The sequence below is a fragment of the Cydia fagiglandana genome, chromosome 23 (genome assembly GCF_963556715.1).
Source record: "Cydia fagiglandana chromosome 23, ilCydFagi1.1, whole genome shotgun sequence".
In the NCBI taxonomy this organism is placed as follows: Eukaryota; Metazoa; Arthropoda; class Insecta; order Lepidoptera; family Tortricidae; genus Cydia; species Cydia fagiglandana.
In genome coordinates this window covers 10,830,396-10,852,318 of record NC_085954.1, presented here as the reverse complement: position 1 = coordinate 10,852,318, position 21,923 = coordinate 10,830,396, and the positions used below count along the sequence as shown (strand labels likewise).

Sequence of the window (21,923 nt, the reverse complement as noted above, 5' to 3'; positions counted from 1 at the left end):
AGCCAACTTTTTTTCAAATATCTTCCATGTACAGACTTTCGACCGTCTACAGCTTTATTATATGTATAGATAGATGAACATCTTACTGAAAGAAGACATTATTTCGATTTAAAAAAACAAGTTGAATTGCATTTTAAATAATTTCATGGTTTAACCGGGAATCGAACCCGCTACACGAGAAAAAAAAATACCTTGTAGCAAAAAAATAATTCTAACATTGAAGCCTTTCGATCGGTATGACAAAGCTACAAGGTATTTTTTTTTCTCGTGTAGCGGGTTCGATTCCCGGTTTAACCATGAAATTATTTAAAATGCAATTCAACTTGTTTTTTTAAATCGAAATAATGTCTTCTTTCAGTAAGATGTTCATTTACAATAATTAAGGTACGTTTCCTCCGAAGCGCTGGTGGCCTAGCGGTGAGAGCGTGCGACTTGCAATCTGGAGGTCGCGGGTTCAAACCCCGGCTCGTACCAATGAGTTTTTCGGAACTTATGTACGAAATATCATTTGATATTTACCAGTCGCTTTTCGGTGAAGGAAAACATCGTGAGGAAACCGGACTAGTCCCAATAAGGCCTAGTTTACCCTCTGGGTTGGAAGGTCAGATGGCAGTCGCTTTCGTAAAAACTAGTTGCCTACGTCAAATCATGGGATTAGTTGACAAGCGGACCCCAGGCTCTCATGAGCCGTGGCGAAATGCCGGGATAACGCGAGGAAGAAGAAGAAGGTACGTTTCCTCCAATGACGCGATCATTTTTATCCATACATTTTTTTTCAAAAAAAATTAAAAAAGTATGAATGCAATTTAACTAAGTTTTAAAAATAAAATGAAGTCTTCTTTCAGCAAAATATGCTATCTATGATATTTAAGGTACTTTCCCTCCATGTGGCATCGCCGTGGGACGCCCTGTATATAAATAATGATCGGCTTAGTAGGTAACTACCTTTTTTTTAGTTTTGGCGAAAAGTTTTTTGGCCGACTGAAAAACAAAACAAAAATTAAAAGTTAAATAAATGAAGTTCAATAGCGTTGTTTTTTTTAAATATTAATCAGCATTTCTGATTAAGTGTTATATTCTAAACAGTATCCGTACCATGACTCATGGATAGTGGCAAAACTGACATAGTACGCATAATAATCGAACTAATATGCGTGTACGAGCAAGATGCATAGAAAGTAAGTTACGTTCTCGATAGCGTTTATACCGGGTGTGGCCTGTAACACGAGCAAATAATGAAAACATAGATTGGACTCCTCAAACGGTGACACTTTTGTTCAACAACTTTAAAAAATTATGAAGTATTTAGACTCCCTATTTTTCATACAAAATAAATATTATTTTCAATGGACGCCATATTATTGTGATTGACGTTACTTGTCACGCCTTAAACATAACAAAATTCGCAATACATTGCGTCTTGGAATAAACTTTAAAGTGTATTAAAAATCAAACTACAAGGTATTTTTAAAAGTCGCTGAACAAATGTTGGTCAGTATAAGGAGTACAGCCTACAGTTAAATTTTTGCTTATATTACAGGCCACACCCGGTATACGTGCCAAACTGGTGGTAGCCACTCTGTTCTGGGCGAGCAAAATTAGTTCGTTTAGAATATGGAAACACTTTCTCAAATGGTAAATGGTAAGCAAATATTTGCACTAAAGTGAAAACGTGGCTTTAGAAATCAAGTAACCTTACCATGACTGCCTTATCAGTGTCTAACTGACATTCGCTAACGACTGCGTAAGTTACATTCTATACATCTCGCTCGCACTAATATGCGAGTACGAGCAAGAAGCACAGAAAGTAAGCAAAGAAAATTTAGACTAGAGGAATATTGTCAAAGTAAATTATGTAGTCAGTACACTCAGTATATTTCGACACCAACTAATGATTAACACTTTTAGAAAGCCATTTGATTTTGACCCTATTTTTTCACTGATATTTGTTAAATTTGTTAAATATCAATCGCCATCTACTCGAGGATAGGTCAAAATGTAGGTACCTTAACCCTCTACTAACTAAACTACTTTGATAAAACTTGACCAGGATTATTAAATAATTAAGAAAAATAGATTAATTTTGCCATATGATCATCTAGTGGAATGAATACGTTGTGAACCTTAGTACCAATCGTCTTTTATGTTGTTACAACTTTTTTTAAGGTCCTATAATAGAATATTTTTATGAAGAAAACAAGACACTGTAGTTACAGACTTTTATTTAAAAAGACATTTTTATTAACCCGGGAGCCTTAAGGGCTTAAGATTAACTTGAGATTAACTAATAGCTCTTAATTATTGAACATAAGCACCAGACTAACTAGGGAAGAAGAGAGCAAACATGGGTTTAGCGGTTACCTACTCTTATGGTTGAACACTCTTGAGTATGTTATCTTACTAGTTATCAGAGGTTAATTGAAGTTGGGCGCCGTAGAAGTACTATAGATTGGATGGATCTGCACAGCTACCATCAGTTTGGCATTGACATAAACGCTATCGTAAACGTAATTTACTTTCTATGCATCTCGCTCGTACTGACATATTAGTGCGAAAGAAATATAAGCGATAGCGTTTATGTCAATGCCAAACTGATGGTAGCCGTACTTACCTTTATGAGGAGCTTAGAGAACGAGATCACGAATGCCGCCGCCTCGAATTAAACACTGAACCGATTTTAAATCGCGTGCTTCAATACGTACCAGTGCAAGATTTTTTGCTTCTCGCATAGTCTAGAAATAGAAGTGCAATGACACTATTATAAATCTCTGTATCCGTACCATGAGTCACTAACAGTGTCAAAAGTTTTTACTCTCTATATACATCTCGCTAGCTCTAATATGCGAGTACGAGCCAGACGCTTAGAAAGTAAGTTACGTTCTCGTGGTGGTGGTGGTGGTAGCAACACTCGTGAAGTAACACTAATGGGGGTTTGATTGGGTAATAATAAGGAGTTGAATGTTGCGTAGTCACAGTTATTAATCGAAAGTCTACAGCATCTGCTGAAGATAATTAAGTATCTTCTCGTCATCTGTAAGAAATCTGCATTACTGTAGATGTAGTTTTTACCACCGCTGTATCAGTCAATTTCCATGATAAAATGAGTAACGTTCCCGCCGCATTAAATTTGCGCGATTGCGATTTTCATTCCATCACTCATTTTATTATAGACCGCGAACCAGTGAACGGAAATAAAAGATGGAAGCATTCTGTCCGCTCGATTATAGCCCAACGCCAACTAGGTACCCTAAGGTGGGCGGTACTTACAAACTACCCAATTGGCCACCTCAGTTCGACCGAGACGACAGTCTGTGACGGTGGCTAAGTCGGTTTACAAAAACAACGTAATTATAATAATATAAAAACGGCTTTCATTTACCATTTCATTTTGAATTACTATTTTGCTCATACCAAGGACAGAGCATCACTTTTCACGTGTAAGTAAACAGATAACTTCAGTATTATATATAGGCAAGTATTTAACCGGTCAACTAGTTAATTAATCGAATTTGGGTAGTTTAAAATAATAGAAATGGGTACCAAAATTTTATTAATAGTTTGGCAACTAAAACGGAGCCTTAAAATATATCAATATGAGTTGTATTTTAATGCCGTTACAGCTTTTGTTTATTTTTAGGCAGGTACCAACTATTTATTTGGAAACTGAATTATTATATTGGAGACTATTAATGAAGCACATTTTAAAAAGAAAACAGCTATGTATTAACTTAAAAATAAATTTACTTAAAATATTTTGTTTTGTCACTACACGGTCAACCTAACACGCTCCTCCTCGCTTCGCTCGTCGTCGCACCTATCTTTTGACTCTGGCAGAACCTGGTAACTATTGAAATTAGTAATTAAAAATTTAAAGACCTAATGGTTTAATGGTTTATAAGTATAATAGGGTATTATACGCAAAATAAATTTATGGTGTTTTGTGGATTAGGAAATTTGACAATTTAAAGTACTAGGTATGCATATGTCTAAATTTAAATTATTTAAAAATTGAGTATTTAAAGCTTATGTTTATAGGTATCTTAGGTATTCTGTTTATGTACAAAATATATAAACAACCAAATTGTTAGATTGCTTTACAATATTAGGTGCCAAATTATTATTTTAGACGCCAACCTATCAATTCAAGTTTCCTATAATTTTTTTGGGTGGCTTGATTTTGCTGCCAGTTTTTTAATAATATGATGGTTAAATTTGAGGCTAATATAAATTTATTGGTGCTAAAATATTAATGCAGAGCCAAATTACATTATTATATGCCCAGTGAAAGTTCACATTTTTTCAATATTACCGTAGCACGGTAAGCTAAAACGTAACAACTGCATACGACTTTCATAACAACATACGATTTATTAAATTACGATTTTTGATATTATGTTGTAATAAAATTCCTTTTTACAGATTTGTATTTTCCTGTTTTCTTCATGGGATGGAGCTATAAAAACTGCCTAGTTAGTAGTTAATTCAAATGAATAATCAATTTTTTGTATTTTACATTGTAGTATTTGTTATACTTTCCATTCAGATTCCCACAAGATACTATTCGCAAACTATGGAAAAAGCTGTCCAATTTGAGAGACATGAAATTGATTCGATGCCTGGCAAGAGATTTAGAATATATAGTCCCATTGAAGTGATAACCCGTAAGATAATAAATTAACCATACCCGGTCTCCTACATGTAGATATGTTTTTTCGGTCACTCTTTCAGTTTAACAGTCTTCCAGTTTAACAAATACACACATTAACTGAAAAAATCCACCCTCTACTGTCACATATACATATTATATACAGGGCGAAATTTAATTCACTGGCCAAATTGAAACACCCGAAAGAACTCGAAAAAATATTAAACACGTGTTTTTTTCTTTTAATACCGCTCAGTACATTTTTTTCGAAATAACTCATCATCAAGTTGTCCTAAAAACTTCGTACGTTATGGTGAACCGACAACTACCCACTACACCCGCTTCTCTCTTATCAGTTAAGGTCATTGACACCCCGCCCCTCCCGCTGTTTGCAGTCACCAATTATGAACCCTATTGCAGCGAGATAAGATGCTTACCTATATAAGTTGCTAATTTTTCCTTCATACTTTAACGGGCTTAGAACCGTCAAAATGCAAAGGCAACCCATTTTTAATGTAAAATGTTATTTCTGACTAATGATTATTAACAAAACGTCCGTGGCTTTGAAAAACAATGAATAAAAACTAGGTCAGGAATCTTTGCATTCAGGCGTATTTAAAAAATTTAATCAACTTACGTACATTTGATTAAAAATCGACGCAATTAACGAAAGTCCCACGAGATGGTACTCTTGGATTCAATCCTTGTTTGCGAAGGCGTGGAACTGATTCCATTTCGTATAATCTTTGTGCACCACGTAAACACTCACCACTTAATAAATAACACCGTAATTGTAAGTACCATTTCGTAATATTCCCGGTTCGAAAACATTTTTTTAAACCTTAGTACGCGCGCGATTATTATTTTAAGGTTGGCGAGTGACGAGTGTCTAATCATTTATGCTTACCGTTATGTTTACCGCTAACGCGGAATGGTTTAGACTACCCTCGAAATTGATAAACCTGCCTACCATCGCCAACACTAACTGGGTGGACCCTATTGCAACGATTATAAGGTTTAGTGAAAGTCAGATAAGGGTTTTGCTGATGTTGTTGTTAAAACCTACTATTAGGTTTGTTTACATTTGTGGTGATAGGGTGACCACGACTCGTGGAAAATATTTAAAAATTTCAAAATGTGAATTTAAAAAAATGTACTCTTTTTTCGCTAAATAGAGTCCTTAAGTGTAGCCTAGTGCCGAGAATGAATATGGCCAGTGATTTAAATTTCACCCTGTATATACACCGTGTTTTTTTTTGATTTCCGATAATTTCAAGGGTGCATTCCTGAGCTTACATTATGTAACTTTCTCAAAGACATCGATATTCTAATTAAGTCCATTTCGGAAATAATCAATATTTTTTTTTTCCTATAAGGCCTCTACAAGCGTGTACACTTGCCTTAGGGCCGGTTTACATATTGATTAGTGTTTAGAATGAGTTCATACATTTGCTACTAAACTTAAGTACAATCTCGGTCGATCGATGTTCGAAATGACATTGATATGTCACAGTTTTTTTTTTATTAATTATTTAATTAAATATACACCGTGAAATTTTAGTGGTTGTTTTCCCGCAATGAAATGATTCTGCTATCGATATACAGTCGATGTGTAATCTTTTTTTAAATAATGTTAAGAAATGCCAGATTTATAAATGTGTCGAACGAAACTCGAAAGTGACCTAACACCAGTAGTAGCACTGCAGTAGTACCTACCTAATTCTTTTGAGTGAATGAAACAAAATAACCTAAAAAGTAGTTCCATTTATTTTTCCTTCACGCATTTTACTTGCAGTTAGTTTGCAGATCCTTAAAAGTACCTATAACAAGTTAAGATCAAGCTTTTAATGATCAAAAACTTAAACAAACACTTAAACTTCCCGATACCGCAATAATTGTTCGAACTGCCATCCGCCACGTTCAATACACAATCACCTCTGCCCTGTGCATTTGCTGGCGTTTGAAATTGCCCGTGGTTAAGCAGCCGCTGTGTTGCGGCGACAATTGTTCGTCCGTGTGGAACTTGGGGGTTTAAAATCCCCCGAAGACGCAGCGACTGTAAATGGTCCGGTTCCGCGTAAAGTCGCCGGGCGGCGTGGGAGTCGTAGTTAGCCCTAGCGTATAGCTGCACCATCGCGACGTACTCTAAATTAGAATATTCGTAATGTCGATCCATTTTACTAGAAATAGCAGTGATGACATTGACAGGATCTGTTATCACATTAGTTTAATAAGCGAAGAGGATGTAATTATTCGATTTACCAAAGTTGACACAACGTAATGGCAATCATCAAACTAATAAAAAGGTTTTATTTCAACTGTTAATCGTGAAGGAACAGTCTAAGTAAATTTTAATTTCAGTTGTCAAACAGTAAAGCACTCTAGCCTGTTACACAGTTTAAAAAAGTAACATGTGCTTGTTTATTTGTTTATCTATTTACAATATCGGGAACTGTCGTCGACTTGCAGTTTTAGTGTGTTACTATTGTTTTTCGCTTGTTCGAGTTTAGGTTATTTTTTATAATTTTTATTTTTGGAAAACAGTTTATTTATAAGTTTGTCTATCATAATTCGAAAGTACTACCGACAGCAAATCGCCCTGCCGCGGGAAAACAACCACTAAAATTTCACGGTGTATTATATTCCTGTATGGCTAAAACTTTTTGACAAATCTTTCTTCCGTGCATTTTCATTTGCAGTTGCCCAGAAATCTTTTCACCGTCTCGCATTTACACAGCGCACACAGAGATGGTGACCATTTACAACAAAATTATTTCCGTTGGATCTGAAATTGGGGATGAGTTTTATTGTCACTCCTCCTGTTCAAATATTTTTGATCCGATTCGTGTACCCATGTATATTTTGCTGGTTGTATCTGAACGTGACTATAATATTTTTCAAACTCGAAGGGTAGGATTATACTTCCTATCCAAATCCAAGACAACAAATATAATTTACAAGCAGCAGTACATGGAATCATGCCGTCCTTGTCACACATTTTAGAGATATAATATTTAAAAAACAATTTCGCGCTGTTCCCCTACCTCACTACGCCATCGTCCCTCGCCATCCCACTCTAACCCCGCTCCTCAGATACCCGTCATTACATGTTTTTGTGTTAGTCCGAATCACACGTATTTTCGCCAAAATAGTGTTCCTCTAAAAATGTCTGTGTGTGTCGATTGATGAAGTTAGGGTGAGTAATTTTAATATGTCTATTAAGCGCTGAATGATAATTATATAATCAAAACATTACTTGTACCGCCGGCCGCCGTGGCCGAGCAAAAAATGAATGGTTTTTCGGCACGGCAAGTCTAGTCTCGTTTGCAATACCTTACATGGCTAGTAATCTTTAATTTGAAATCGTATTTTCATTTAGCGTTATAAACTCATTACGTAATAAATCAACTATGTAAGTAATCTTTGCTTCCGTATGAAATCACTTGTTACAACTACCTCCTTTTTAGAATAAAATAATTACGGGTGAAATAAGTACGGAGCTATAAATAGATAGATCAAAATGATCTTTAACCCAGTTATATGACTAATACAAAATCCAAAGATTATAGTAATATGTACGATATTACTAACATTTCATGTTTTGAATAAAAAGGTAATCGTTTCACGAAAACGGCTCTTACCATGTCCGATCTACCCTACTGTGTAATAAAAAAGATAGGTAACAATATTAATCCTTGCCGATTGGTAATATTTAAGTGCCTATGCACGGTAGCAAATGTGTCTTTGTGCAAATAGACTTATTCTTTACTTAAACAATAAGTTTAATTAGCACCTTATGAGGAGGTATCCTCATACCTGTAGGTATACAGATACCTACATTTTATATGTAGGTACATAAAAAATTTCATTAAATAGATACTTGAATAATAGTTTGACCGACTGTTTAAAGTGTTTAATGCCAGTAATCGATGTATACGACGAGCACTCGCTATGCGTGCTCCGATACCGACATAGTGAATGTATCGTAAGGATTTAAACGGATTAGGTACTGGTTTTAATCGCACATCGCAGTATCGTCGAGTCTTGGGTCCAGTCGGTGTGGTCGCCTCCTTTTGCTCAACAGATCTCCTGCTTTGTGATAAATAGACATTACTGATTGACACTATTAAGTACCAATGCTATATGTTTAACATCACATAGCCAGTTACTTTCTACAACAGTACTGTATAACGGAGGCGTACCAAGTGTGAACAGTATAAGTATCTTTGTACGAGTAAGTAAACCTCATGAATGTGCTAACATCAATTTCTTTTTATACACTCGCATCAAAGTATTGGGACTTGATTTGTGTAATATTATGGACTATGTCAAATAATAATACTCCGCTAGTACAATAGCGTTGAGGATCGTAAACTCATGCGTAAATCGTATCGGAAATATAAGTAAACCTCCTAATGACAACTGGGATTCAGAATTTGGTAGTTTACGTAGAGTGAGTACTTAGAAACTTAGGTATACTATGCAACGAGATGATCATCAAACAGGTAGGTAAGTACTCGGTATAAACCGTGTTACCAAATAAAAGTCAATGACAAAAGGAGAGTTTATGATATTGCACATTAAATAACACATATAAATTAAAATTCATATAGGATAAATATTTAGTTACAAACGAGAAGTCGAGGCAAAATTTTCCACATTAATTGTGTCGAGAGCTCCGCCTTCACAGCGTTGAGGTTATATTTGCCCCACTTTAATAGTGAAGAGGCTATCTTAACTCCACATTAATTGTGTCGAGAACTCCGCTTTAACAGCGTTGAGGGTAAATTTGCCCCACTTTAATAGTGAAGAGGCCATCATTACTCCACATCAATTGTGTCGAGGGCTCCGCTTTAACAGCGTTGAGGCTAAATTTGCCCCACTTTAATAGTGAAGAGGCTATCTTTACTCCACATTAATTGTGTCGAGAACTCCGCTTTAACAGCGTTGAGGGTAAGTTTGCCCCACTTTAATAGTGATGAGGCTATTTTTACTCCACAGTAATTGTGTCGAGAGCTCCGCTTTCACAGCGTCGAGGTTGAATTTGCTCCTCATTAATAGTAAAGAGGTTATCCTTACTCCACATTTACTGTGTTGAAGATTTATGATGATAATTGCATAATATCAAAAACTACATAATAATGGCTGACTCGCTCTTCGATTGCTTCGGTCATTTGGTTTATCGGTCGCTTTGCTCTTTGGCCGCTTCGCTCTTCGGATGCTACGCTCTTCGGTCTCTCCGCTCTTCGGATGCTACGCTCTTCGGTCGCTTCGCTCTTCGGATACTACGCTCTTCGGTCGCTACGCTCTTCTGATGATACGCTCTTCAGTCGCTTCGCTCTTCGATCACTTCGTTCTTCAGTCACTTCGGTCTTCGGTCTTTACGCTCTTCGGTATGTTTGTTCTGCAGACGCTTTGATCGTTATAAAATGAGTCAAAGATATATAACCGTGCTCCACTGTAACAGTGTTGATGCCAATGTAATGTACTTGTCATAGTCTGCATCCAGACCTTTATGTTGCCTCCACTTTAATAGTGATGATGTGACTTTACGTATGTGAAATACAAAGGAGATTTTAGTTACGTTGAAGCAATTTAACTGGTGTTAATGCAGCCTAAAATCCTGTTAAGTACACCAACAGTGCTGTATGACGAGTAAACAATATATGGAAAGAGATATAACCCTTTAACCGGTTTTACATTCACATTATTATACATACATATAACGAAGTTATGTGTTCCAAATAGCTTCAAACAGCATATTTGTCCTGCAGTCAAATATATAGCATCTCAACGAGCCCGATTTACCTACTCGTAACAAATCCGGTACGATTTGCTTACTGGTTATCTCAGCTCTAAACTTCAGGGGACCGTCGCCGCAACTAACAAGGGCTGCACCGTGGTTGATGCATATATCCCACGACGCGAAATCAACGCTGGAATCCTTAGCTGAAAACCAATATGCACAATTGCACAACAATGCAACCAGAGTTAAATGCTGTAACCTGTTACATGAGTCGCCATCGCTAAATAGCTAGATTGACAATCGCAATAAAAGATTGATATCCATCAACAATAATAAAATTAAATATTGTCATTAATTTAAATGCTCTAGGTTGTCATATTATATTGCTGTACAGTTATAATAGGGTATTTTCCTACTACTACTACTACTACTACTACTACTACAAATCAGTTACCTTTTTAGAACTGTCAAAACGATTTGCTAACATGGAATTTATATGAAACATTAGATCGTGACGTCACGGTCAACTCACCTACTTTTTACACGACTGCCCAAACAAAAAGAGTGTATTGTTATATTTCTATCCAATTTATAAAATAGAACTTGTGTTTAACAATAACTCTAATCTGTGTATTTTATGCATGGTGTAAAATGATTTATTTAAATACTTATAGTACCTATGTAATAATACCCTATTGAATGCTACGTAACACTAGAAAGCTTAAATAATTATTGTTGATTGTGTGTATCACAAGAATACTGTGCACGCTGCACAGTATAATTGTTATTTTTAAAAAAGGTTACTATAAGTTACTCCTTGAATGATAAATTTCAAGTAAATGCCTTATACACAAATATATCATAATTTAAGACCTAACTACCTACACTACAATCTACCAAAGTTTACTTGCCACTTGTATCACGTGTAGTCGTCATCGGTCAGATACGTAAAGAAAGACGAGTTATTTATTAATAAAGGTAGTCTATCTATATACATTATTTAGCTAGTTACATATCGTTTGAGAATGTGACTGTCTCATTTCAATCAAAGACAGAGAGAATCGTACTATCTTTGTCTTACACCAGTACTAGCACCCAAAAGGAAAGGATGAGTATAGTTTTCCTGTTACTGACTGACATATTGGTTTGACCAACTATATAAATCTATAATTTGAAGCTGAATTATAATTGAAAATTTGAAAAATTATAAGTTTCAATACAGCACCTACAGGCTTTTCTACTAGTCATTGTCCGGACTTAGTCTAAATGTATAGAAACTTGATTTCTATGACAACCTTACAATGAAGAAAAATCTCCTTTACCCACAGGCTTTGTATAGAAGAGGGTATTTATTGTTGTATTGGATCTTCATTGCAAACTGTCATAAAGTTATATTTTATTCTACTTGTCAATACTTAAAAAGACATACATTCATAGATTAATCATAACGCAAAAAATAATTACATCCAGTGAGAGGTAAAATCTAAATGATAAAAAACAGCTTATTTATTATGTATAGTGTCTGGCAGAAAACAACCTAAACCGTTGTAGTAATTATAATCTTGAAAATTAAAACAATGTATATCTTAGTTAAATTTAAATTGAAATTCGAATAATATAATGGGTATAAAGTGCTATAAAAATTGGTTCAGAGCTATAACTAAAGATTGAACACACCTTTCAATGGTCTACATAAGCAAAGGCAAAATTACATTATACAACAGTTATAACCATAATTTTAAGAAGTTGTTTTTTAAAGTTATAGTTATATTATTACAATAAAAACTAAGAAAGTTTAATTTATTTATGATTTTTTTTTTCTTTCACCAAAAAGGAATATAAAAGGTACCTAATTTTACCCGTTAATCAATGACGCTTATCATTATAATATACAATGCTATACTTATATAAAATTACATTTGCAGGTAAATCTCTTCAGCTGTAATCAGTCATATCAGTAACGGTATACGTAACTTACTGATTTCATATCGATATTTCATTTTATTTTCGCACCTGTATTTAGATACAAGGCTCTGAACATCTGCTTGTAAATTATATTTGTTGTCTTGGATTTGGATAGGAAGTATAATTAATAATCAAACGAACTTACCTGTGAAGTTTGATTACAATTATACGAGTATCCAAATCCAAGACAACAAATTCCCGCCCCCCAACCCCGAAAATTAAAATAAAATAGTCTCTGTTCATAACACAAAAAAGATCCACTCTGAAATAATGACGGGTATCTGAGGAGCGGGGTTAGAGTGGGATGGCGAGGGACGATGGCGTAGTGAGGTAGGGGAACAGCGCGAAATTGTTTTTTAAATATTATATCTCTAAAATGTGTGACAAGGACGGCATGATTCCATGTACTGCTGCTTGTAAATTATATTTGTTGTCTTGGATTTGGATACTCGTATAATTGTAATCAAACTTCACAGGTAAGTTCGTTTGATTATTAATGATACCTGTCAGTTCAATACAGTTTTGCGAGATTTTGCGTTTTTAGGTTTTAATACAGTTTATATTTCAAAAACAAGTGTAAGAGAAATATGTTGAATCAATGGTGCCGTGTGAAAATTACAACCGAATGTTTCTCGATCTTCTTCTTGGGAAGAGAAACAACATTTATATGCTAATAACATATGTTACAGAATTTGTTAATTATATGGCGTTGACAGGTGTCTTCCTACCCTTCGAGTTTGAAAAATATACGCATTGCCATACAGATTTTTAATAACATCTATATATGTAGACATATTATTATTACTGAAGCCGATTGTCCCGGGTACGAATCCTGGTAAGGCCATTTATTTGTATGATGATACAGATATTTGTTCCTGAGTCATGATTGTTCTCTATGTATTGAAGTATTTCTATATTATATATATCGTTGTCTGAGTACCCACAACACAAGCTTTCTTGAGCTTACCGTGGGGCTTAGTCAATTTATGTAAAATTGTCCTGTAATATTTTTTTTTATTATATTAAATTACATATTGTAGCGGAATATGTCTACACATTAATGAATATTAAGGTACTTATGTTGGGTTAGTCTGTGATTTTATAACAACATTTTAACTAGTTATCTTTTAATCTGCACGGAATTAGTATGTGGATTATTTGACTGGTTCTTCAATGTAAGGCATAAACCTATCCCTGTCCAGGTCATATTCAAATCAAATATAAACCGCCAACTCTCAGCGGCCAGTACGTATAGCAAGAAGGTTATTAGCAAATGAATGCTGCTGATTGGTAGTTACTGACATTATATGCATTTCGTCTTCACTTAGCGGTGTACATTAGTGTAATAGAGACGACTGTTATTTCCTTTACCATACAGGTAGTACAGTCATTATAGATTTTGACCCGTGAATAATTAGTTCTTGGATTTTTTTTTCGTAGGTCCCTCGGGGGGGTCACTGGGAGTGTAAATTCAAAAAGTAGGCTTAATCAGGCTCCTGCGTATATTCAAAAAATGGTTTTTTTCCAAAAAAACGGTTTTTCTTCAATAACTCGGCCATTTTTGATTTTAAAGTAAAACCGTGAGGACAAAAACTGTAGGAAATTTGATTCTCTACAAGTTAGTCCAGTCATTATATCAAAAAAACCGACCCTTCCCGTGAATAATCAGTTCTTGGATTTTTTTTGTACGTCCCTCGGGGGAATCACTGGGAGTGTAAATTCAAAGAGTAGACTGAATCAGGGTCCTGTGTATATTCCAAAAACGGTTTTTCTTGAATAACTCGGTCATTTTTGATTTTACAGTAAAACCGCGAGGACAAAAATTTTAGAAAATTTGATTCTCTACAAGTTGGGTCCTCACAATTTTTCTTCTAGGATCGATAGTTTGGAAATAAAATTTGAAAAAAGCGACAAATTCAAAATATTTTCAACATCCCTTTTATTTTCAACTTTACGACATAAATGAAGAGGACTAAACTTGTAGAGAATCAAATTCTGAACAATTTTGGTTCCCACCTTCTTTCCCCCAAAATCGATATTTTAGAAATTAAACCTGAAAAACGCGACAAATTCAAAATATTATCATTATCTCCTATGTTCCACGCTTTACGGCATAAATGAAGGGAAACGAAGTTGTAGAGAATCAAATTCTGAACAATTTTTGTCCTCACGGTTTTACTGTAAAATCAAAAATGACCGAGTTATTCAAGAAAAACCGTTTTTCGAATATACACAGGACCCTGATTCAGTCTACTTTTTGAATTTACACTCCCAGTGATTCCCCCGAGGGACGTACGAAAAAAACATCCAAGAACTGATTATTCATGGGAAAGGTCGGTTTTTTGGATATAATGACTGGACTAGCTTGTAGAGAATCAAATTTCCTACAGTTTTTGTCCTTACGGTTTTACTATAAAATCAAAAATGGCCGAGTTATTGAAGAAAAACCGTTTCTTTGGAAAAAAACCATTTTTCGAATATACGCAGGAGCCTGATTAAGCCTACTTTTTGAATTTACACTCCCAGTGACCCCCCCGAGGGACCTACGAAAAAAAAATCCAAGAACTAATTAATCACGGGTAGGGTCGGTTTTTTGGATATAATGACTGTACTAAGGCTCTGTAAACGTATCGTCTTATTTAAATGTAGGCGTAATAGGGATGATGACACATGTTGAATTTTATAACAAAACCTAGTAAAATAGATAGCAATTGAGCAATTTATCACAATAATGTGGATATTAACCCTTAAACAGGCCTGACGCATTTTTTACTTTTGATTAGAGATTCGGGTAGGTAATATGTAGCTTTATAAGAAATCACATCACATTTACACTTGCGTTACAAAATGCACTAACTGTCAGCACTTCCATGGCTCACGTGGATGTCGTGGCTCATTAAGATTGACCGTTGAATAAATATTTAATTTAAAAACCAAAAGAAAATATATTACTTTTGCACTATGAGGGCTCATTCATACTAATAAATCTTACCCTTAAATTTCATGTAAACTCCCTCCAGGGCAGTGGTCACATAGAAACCACTTGAACGTGCCCCAGACGAGCAGAGGGTTCATACGAACCACAAACTTTTAAAGCGTATATTTTATCAGAAAACAATAACTAAGGTAAATTATGACCTACTACACATACATTATCTAATAATCTACCAATTGAATACAACACAAAATACGTACAGTATTTATTTTCGGTGTATTAAACGTTTATAGCAGGGGAACTACCATTTATGGTCGATATGAATTTGATAACTAAAATTTCAAAGAAATTTGTATTGACACCTCCCATTTTTTTACGTTCGGAAACCACCCACTTTATAGACTTTACGGCAATGACATATTGCGGTCGTTGTATTTACTCTGCTCGTCAAGAAAAAATCATTTGTTATGTGGTACCTATAGATACACAACCTGTTTAAGGGTTAAAATAATATATGGAAATAATACAAAAATACAGGACCTGAAAATTCCAAAATTTAAGTATTTTTTAACTTCCAAGAAGGAAATAAGTAAGGATACCATTCGATTCCGTAAGTTTTACCCAAAAAAAGAATGTATAGCAACTATGTACATAAACGCAATATTTCACCGACAAAAACGCAATCGTTTTGTTAGTGGCGTTTCGCGAATGATGTACGATTGTCAGACTTTGACTATCATTTCTGACTTTTTAACCGACTTCCAAATCCCAAAGGAGGAGGTTATCAATTCGGTTGTATGTTTTTTATTTTATTTTTTTTTATTTTTTTTATCGTTTTTATTTTATTTATTTTTTATGTTTGTTACTCCATATCTCCGTCATTACTAGACCGATTTTGAAAATTCTTTTTTTGATTGAATGTATATGCATACAGATTGGTCCCGTTTCTGTCAAAACCCAGTTCTGATGATGGGTTCCATGAGGAATCGAGGGAACTCCTCAAATCTTAAAGGCATACATATAGTGATTTTTGGGTTTTTATCATCAAATCAAGCATATACATCCAAAAGAGTGACATTTGATGAAGTGGAACTGCTGATGATGATCAGAACGGAACTCCTCAACGACGCATAGTTCACGGTTGGCGATTTGTCCTCTTCGTTATGTTTGTTAAGCAAGTTCAGTTTTTAATGCACATTTTTGTCAAGCTCGAGTTCTGATGATGGGATCCATGAGGAATCAAGGGAACTCCTCAAATCTTAAAGGCATGCGTATAGAGATTTTTGTATTTACATCAGAAAATCAAGCATTTTCATTAAAAACTGTTGCATTGGATGAAGTGGAACTGCTGATGATGATCAGAACAGAACTCTTCAACGACGGATAGTTCACGGTTGGCGATTTGTCCTCGTCGTTATGTTTGTTAAGCAAGTTAAGTTTTTAAGCCACATTTTTGTCAAGCTCGAGTTCTGATGATGGGATCCATGAGGAATCAAGGGAACTCCTCAATTCTTAAAGGCATGCGTATAGAGATTTTTGTATTTACATCAGAAAATCAAGCATTTTCATTAAAAACTGTTGCATTTGATGAAGTGGAACTGCTGATGATGATCAGAACAGAACTCTTAAACGACGCATAGTTCACGTTTGGCGATTTTTCCTTTTCGTTATGTTTGTTAAGCAAGTTAAGTTTTTAAGCCACATTTTTGTCAAGGTCGAGTTCTGATGATGGGATCCATAAGGAATCGAGGGAACTCCTCAAATCTTAAAGGCATGCGTATAGAGATTTTTGTATTTTCATCATAAAATCAAGCATTTACATTAAAAACTGTCGCATTTGATGAAGTGGAACTGCTGATGATGACCAGAACAGAACTCTTCAATAACGCATGGTACACGTTTGGTGATTACGAATTTCGATTTTGACTTGGACTGGGACCCGGACTCGGACTCATACCCGGATCCGGTTCGGACCCGGATCCGGTTCGGACCCGGATCCGGTTTGGACGCGGTCCTGGACTCGGATCCGGACCCGGATTCGGAATCGGACTCGGACCCGGACTCGGATCCGGACTCGGACCCGGTCTCGGACCCGGACACGGACCCGGACTCGGACCCGGACTCGGACCCGGATTCGGACCCGGACTCGGACCCGGACTCGGACCCGGACTCGGACCCGGACTCGGACCCGGTCTCGGACCCGGACCTTGACCCAGAAAACCACTATGATACCTTAACTAAATAAACAACTATGATTACCTACCATAAAATTAATGTAGGTATAAAGTACGATGATGCCAATCTTACTAGCTCCTCCCGCTTAAACCCCCGTACACCGTACGGCATGCGCCATTAAGTGGGTTAGGTTAGGTTTGAACTGCGATCCTCACAGAACCGAACAAGGATTAGGTTAGGTTAGAACTGCGAGCCTTACAGAAACGAAATGCTACTTGAAAAGTGGGTTTGATTAGGTTCGAACTGCGATCCGCACAGAACCGAACTGCTATCTGAGGAGTGGGTTAGGTTAGGCTAGAACTACGACCCTCATGGCTCCTCTTCACGATGGGCCAACGCCGGCCACTCCAAGGGACGCATTTATGCGTTAGAGGGAGCAAGTGATATTGCTATCTCATTCTACCGCATGGCTGCGTCCCTTGGAGTGGGCGGCGTTGGCCCATAATGTAGAGGAGCCATTATACAGAAGCGAAATGCTAGTAGAAAAGTGGGTGGCTTTACCTCCTTTTCTACATAGTGTACCATCTACAATAATCTTTCATCGGCCCCCATGGAAGTCGGTTTTTTTTTCTTAAAAATTATGTATTGCTTTATTGCAATAGTTCCCATATAGACATTTGATCCTAAAAACAAACCTGATCGATTGATATCGTAAATGAAAATTTGTCATCTAGCCTATTGTGTGTGTGCGCTAACTGTCCCGAGAATTTGAACGGTAATGTTCTCAAACGCGGCGTCCATGTTTTATTTCCGTTCACTGCCGCGAACAGATTTCCATAACCAATAATGAAATAATAAATGAAACTTTGCTCATAGCATTCCATCAGACGTTTTCATAAACACCTTATGGACTTTTTTCAATTAACGCATACTTTGCGGACATAAAATATTAAGGCTCGTATTTTTTTACATGTTCATACCACCAGTATTTATTTATTTATTTTTTAATTTATAATAGCATCTAAACTAAAGTATTATCTGACAAAGGAAGGATGACAAAAAAAATTACATACGGCAAGAAGACAACAATATTATTTGAGCACTTTCCGAAAGCATCGACCAAAGATCTATGTAACTCCGTCTACTCTATTCCCTTTGCATCGACTTATTTCAATATACCTTTAGCTACATTACCTTTGCGTTTTTCGAACTTGTCAAAAGTTGTGGTTTGCGCTGTAAAGTGAAACAACGATTAAAATGAATTTATTTTACAATAAATGTATAATATCTATGTTTACCATGAAAACTTATTTAAATTAATATGATTCGAGTTGCATAAGTTCTTGTTCATGCACGTATTCAGTAACTACAGTAAGCAACTAGCGTATATACAGTACCTACATTACGATACAAGTACGAAAAACCTACCTAGAGATCTGTTTACTGTTACTGTACATCCGACGCAATCTTGTGGATCAGATCCCTAAATGTGGAGTTATAATTATAGTCATGTAGCTATTTATTGTAAAAATTATTGTATTTATGTATATACGCCATACGATTAACTAAAATACCTACCGCCAACTGTAAAATGGAATAAATCAAATTTAATCAGATGAATTTAAGGCATGGAATTTTTTACTAGTGGTATCCTAGTAACTAAATCTCTTGAGGCGCAATATACAAGGTGATTTTGTTATCTGTGGCCAAACTCTGAGGGGTGAATAATATGTAAGTCATACTGAATAACTTTTACTATGAGGCCAACTTCGAAACCGCGAAAAAAAAACTGCTCTTATAGAAAACATTGACTCTGCATTCACCGAAATGTATGAGACAGCAGATTTCTTTTTTCTGATTTCGAAGTTGGCCCCATAGTAAAAGTTAAAAAAACGTACTTGGAAACTAAAATGCTCTAATACAGGAACGTATCACTTTTTGCACATATTTTAAAACAACAGTGACCCTCGTTCAGAAAATTACTGAAAAGTACTACCTACATATTTTGTTAATATATAACTTACTCTTTCGAGTTGCTTCTCACATTCCTCAAGTAATGTTGCAAGTGGTATTTGACTTCCAATGTTTTTTCCAGTCTAGACAGACAAAAATATTTAGGTATAATATATAATACAAATAAAATTACAGAATGGGCACAGACCCTTCTCTCATTCGCGAGAGGGCTTGGGTTATAGTCCCCACGCGGACCCAATGCTGGTTGGGGACTACACATTTATATTTCTTCGCAGATGTATGCGGGTTTCCTCGGAATGTTTTCCGTCACCGAGAAGCTAAAACAAAATATTTGAATAGTTATAGTTAAAATGTTAAATAGTTATAGTTAAAAAGCGCTGGTGGCCTAGCGGTAAGAGCGTGCGACTTGCAATCTGGAGGTCGCGGGTTCAAACCCCGGCTCGTACCAATGAGTTTTTCGGAACTTATGTACGAAATATCATTTGATATTTACCAGTCGCTTTTCGGTGAAGGAAAACATCGTGAGGAAACCGGACTAATCCCAATAAGGCCTAGTTTACCCTCTGGGTTGGAAGGTCAGATGGCAGTCGCTTTCGTAAAACTGGTGCCTACGTCAAATCATGGGATTAGTTGTCAAGCGGACCCCAGGCTCCCATGAGCCGTGGCAGAATGCCGGGATAACGCGAGGAAGAAGAAGAGTTATAGTTAAAATGTACGTAAGGCCAAACAACAAGATAAAATAAAATAACAAAATGTTTATTGCCAAAAAAACGAAAACTTACAGTATGAGTACATTATAGCTTAAAACAACAATTATTAATAAGTACATAGGCAATGGGCACCAGTCTCAGGTTTTGCTAGATTGGTGGAATTATCCAGCCCTGATTTTCAGCCTGATCCCTTTGGTCGGAAGGCGTTTGACGCGACTGTGTGTGCGTGTGTGTGTGTACGTGTGTGTGTGTGTGTGTGTGTGTGTGTGTGTACGTGCGTGCGTGCGTGCGTGCGTGCGTGGGTGCGTGCATGCGTGCGTGCGTGCGTGCGTGCGTGCGTGCGTGCGTGCTTGCGTGCGTGCGTGCGTGCGTGCGTGCGTGCGTGCGTGCGTGCGTGTGTGCGTGCGTACGTGCGTGCGTGCGTGGGTGCGGGCGGGCGTGCGTGCGTGCGTGCGTGCGTGCGTGCGTGCGTGTGTGTGTGTGTGTGTGCCTAAAAGGTGTGACTGTTACAGGAGTGCTTGTGTGTATGCTATTATACATATCGATGGCAAAAAGCGGTACTGCTGTAACGGCCACTTGGTAAAAAAAAAAATATTGCATATTTGGATTCTAATTGCTGTAAACGCCTGTAAACCCAAATAGAAGCAAATTTTTAAACGTGTACCCTTACGCCTATTTCGGTTTTTCATAACCTAACGAGTGTGGAGTTTACACCGCTGCCGAAATTTTGTCCTGTGGCGTATAAGTACATAATTTTATGCATGTAGTGAAAAAATGACTCATCAAGATTACTGCAATTATAGTAATAGTACATTACTACAGAGGCCGGGACGAAAGGGGTTGCCGGCCGAGCGAAGCGAGGCCGGATAGGTCTGAGCGCGGGCAACCCCATTTCCCGCCGAGGTATGTATAGTGCTTTTCTCAAACATGCAATGAAATAAATAAAATAAAAAATCCACGAAACCCAAGTTTTATTTATAGAAAAAACTAAAAGTAAACTACACCCAAAATATAACCAACACGTACCTATATCATTATCACGCGTATGTTTTACACGAGTCGTGTATTTTTACTACCCGTATATTTTCATGTATCTTTGACTTTTTCGCCTTGTATCCGTCTGACTGTCGTTTTCGTCACATAAGTTTACATAGTCTTTCATGTTGATATCATGTTTCACATACATCGTTGCTTTACGCATGGAGTAAATAAGTATAATTTCCACAGTGTTGACGAATTTGTAGTTACATTCATTTAAAATATGCCACAAAACTGTTTCTAATAAACTGTAAGCCATTTTTCTTAGTTTCTCAAATAATAAAATTGCCATAAGCAACCATATACATACTTCGTCTTTGACTTGGCGCGGTTATTTATTTAAAATCAATTCTGCTTACGCTGCCAATTCCAACACCTACGATTACAATTAATATTAATTTCATTATTTCGTCGGAACTCATATTAAAGTCAATAAATCAACAACGCACCATAAATCCAATAAAACAGAATGAATATTTTTCAACTTTACCTCCATTACAATTTAAAAAATATAACTACGCGTGTTTGAGTAGACCTTTTTACCGCTAACGTTTAGATTAAATATTTTAAATGTTTTTATTTGTGTAGTTAAATTTATAATTTAAAATTATAAAATTATAGAATGTATTATTTATTAAGTTCATGTTGATTTTATACAAATAAAACTGCAAATTATAGCAAACATTGTTTTTTGTTTTTTTTTTTTATACGCGTAGTGGCAGAGTGTCATTAGGT

The 21,923-nt window shown here is 36.2% G+C and overlaps 1 long non-coding RNA gene across 1 annotated transcript; it reads right to left on the bottom strand.

Moving 5' to 3' along the window:
• Positions 1-945: 945 nt before the first annotated feature.
• LOC134676008 (uncharacterized) lies at positions 946-18,697 on the bottom strand. The gene is made up of 3 exons (XR_010099863.1): positions 18,661-18,697; positions 2,703-2,732; positions 946-981 (listed from the first exon to the last, which is right to left on the bottom strand). It is a non-coding gene; the product is annotated as an uncharacterized LOC134676008 (long non-coding RNA).
• Between the last annotated feature and the right edge of the window lie 3,226 nt (positions 18,698-21,923).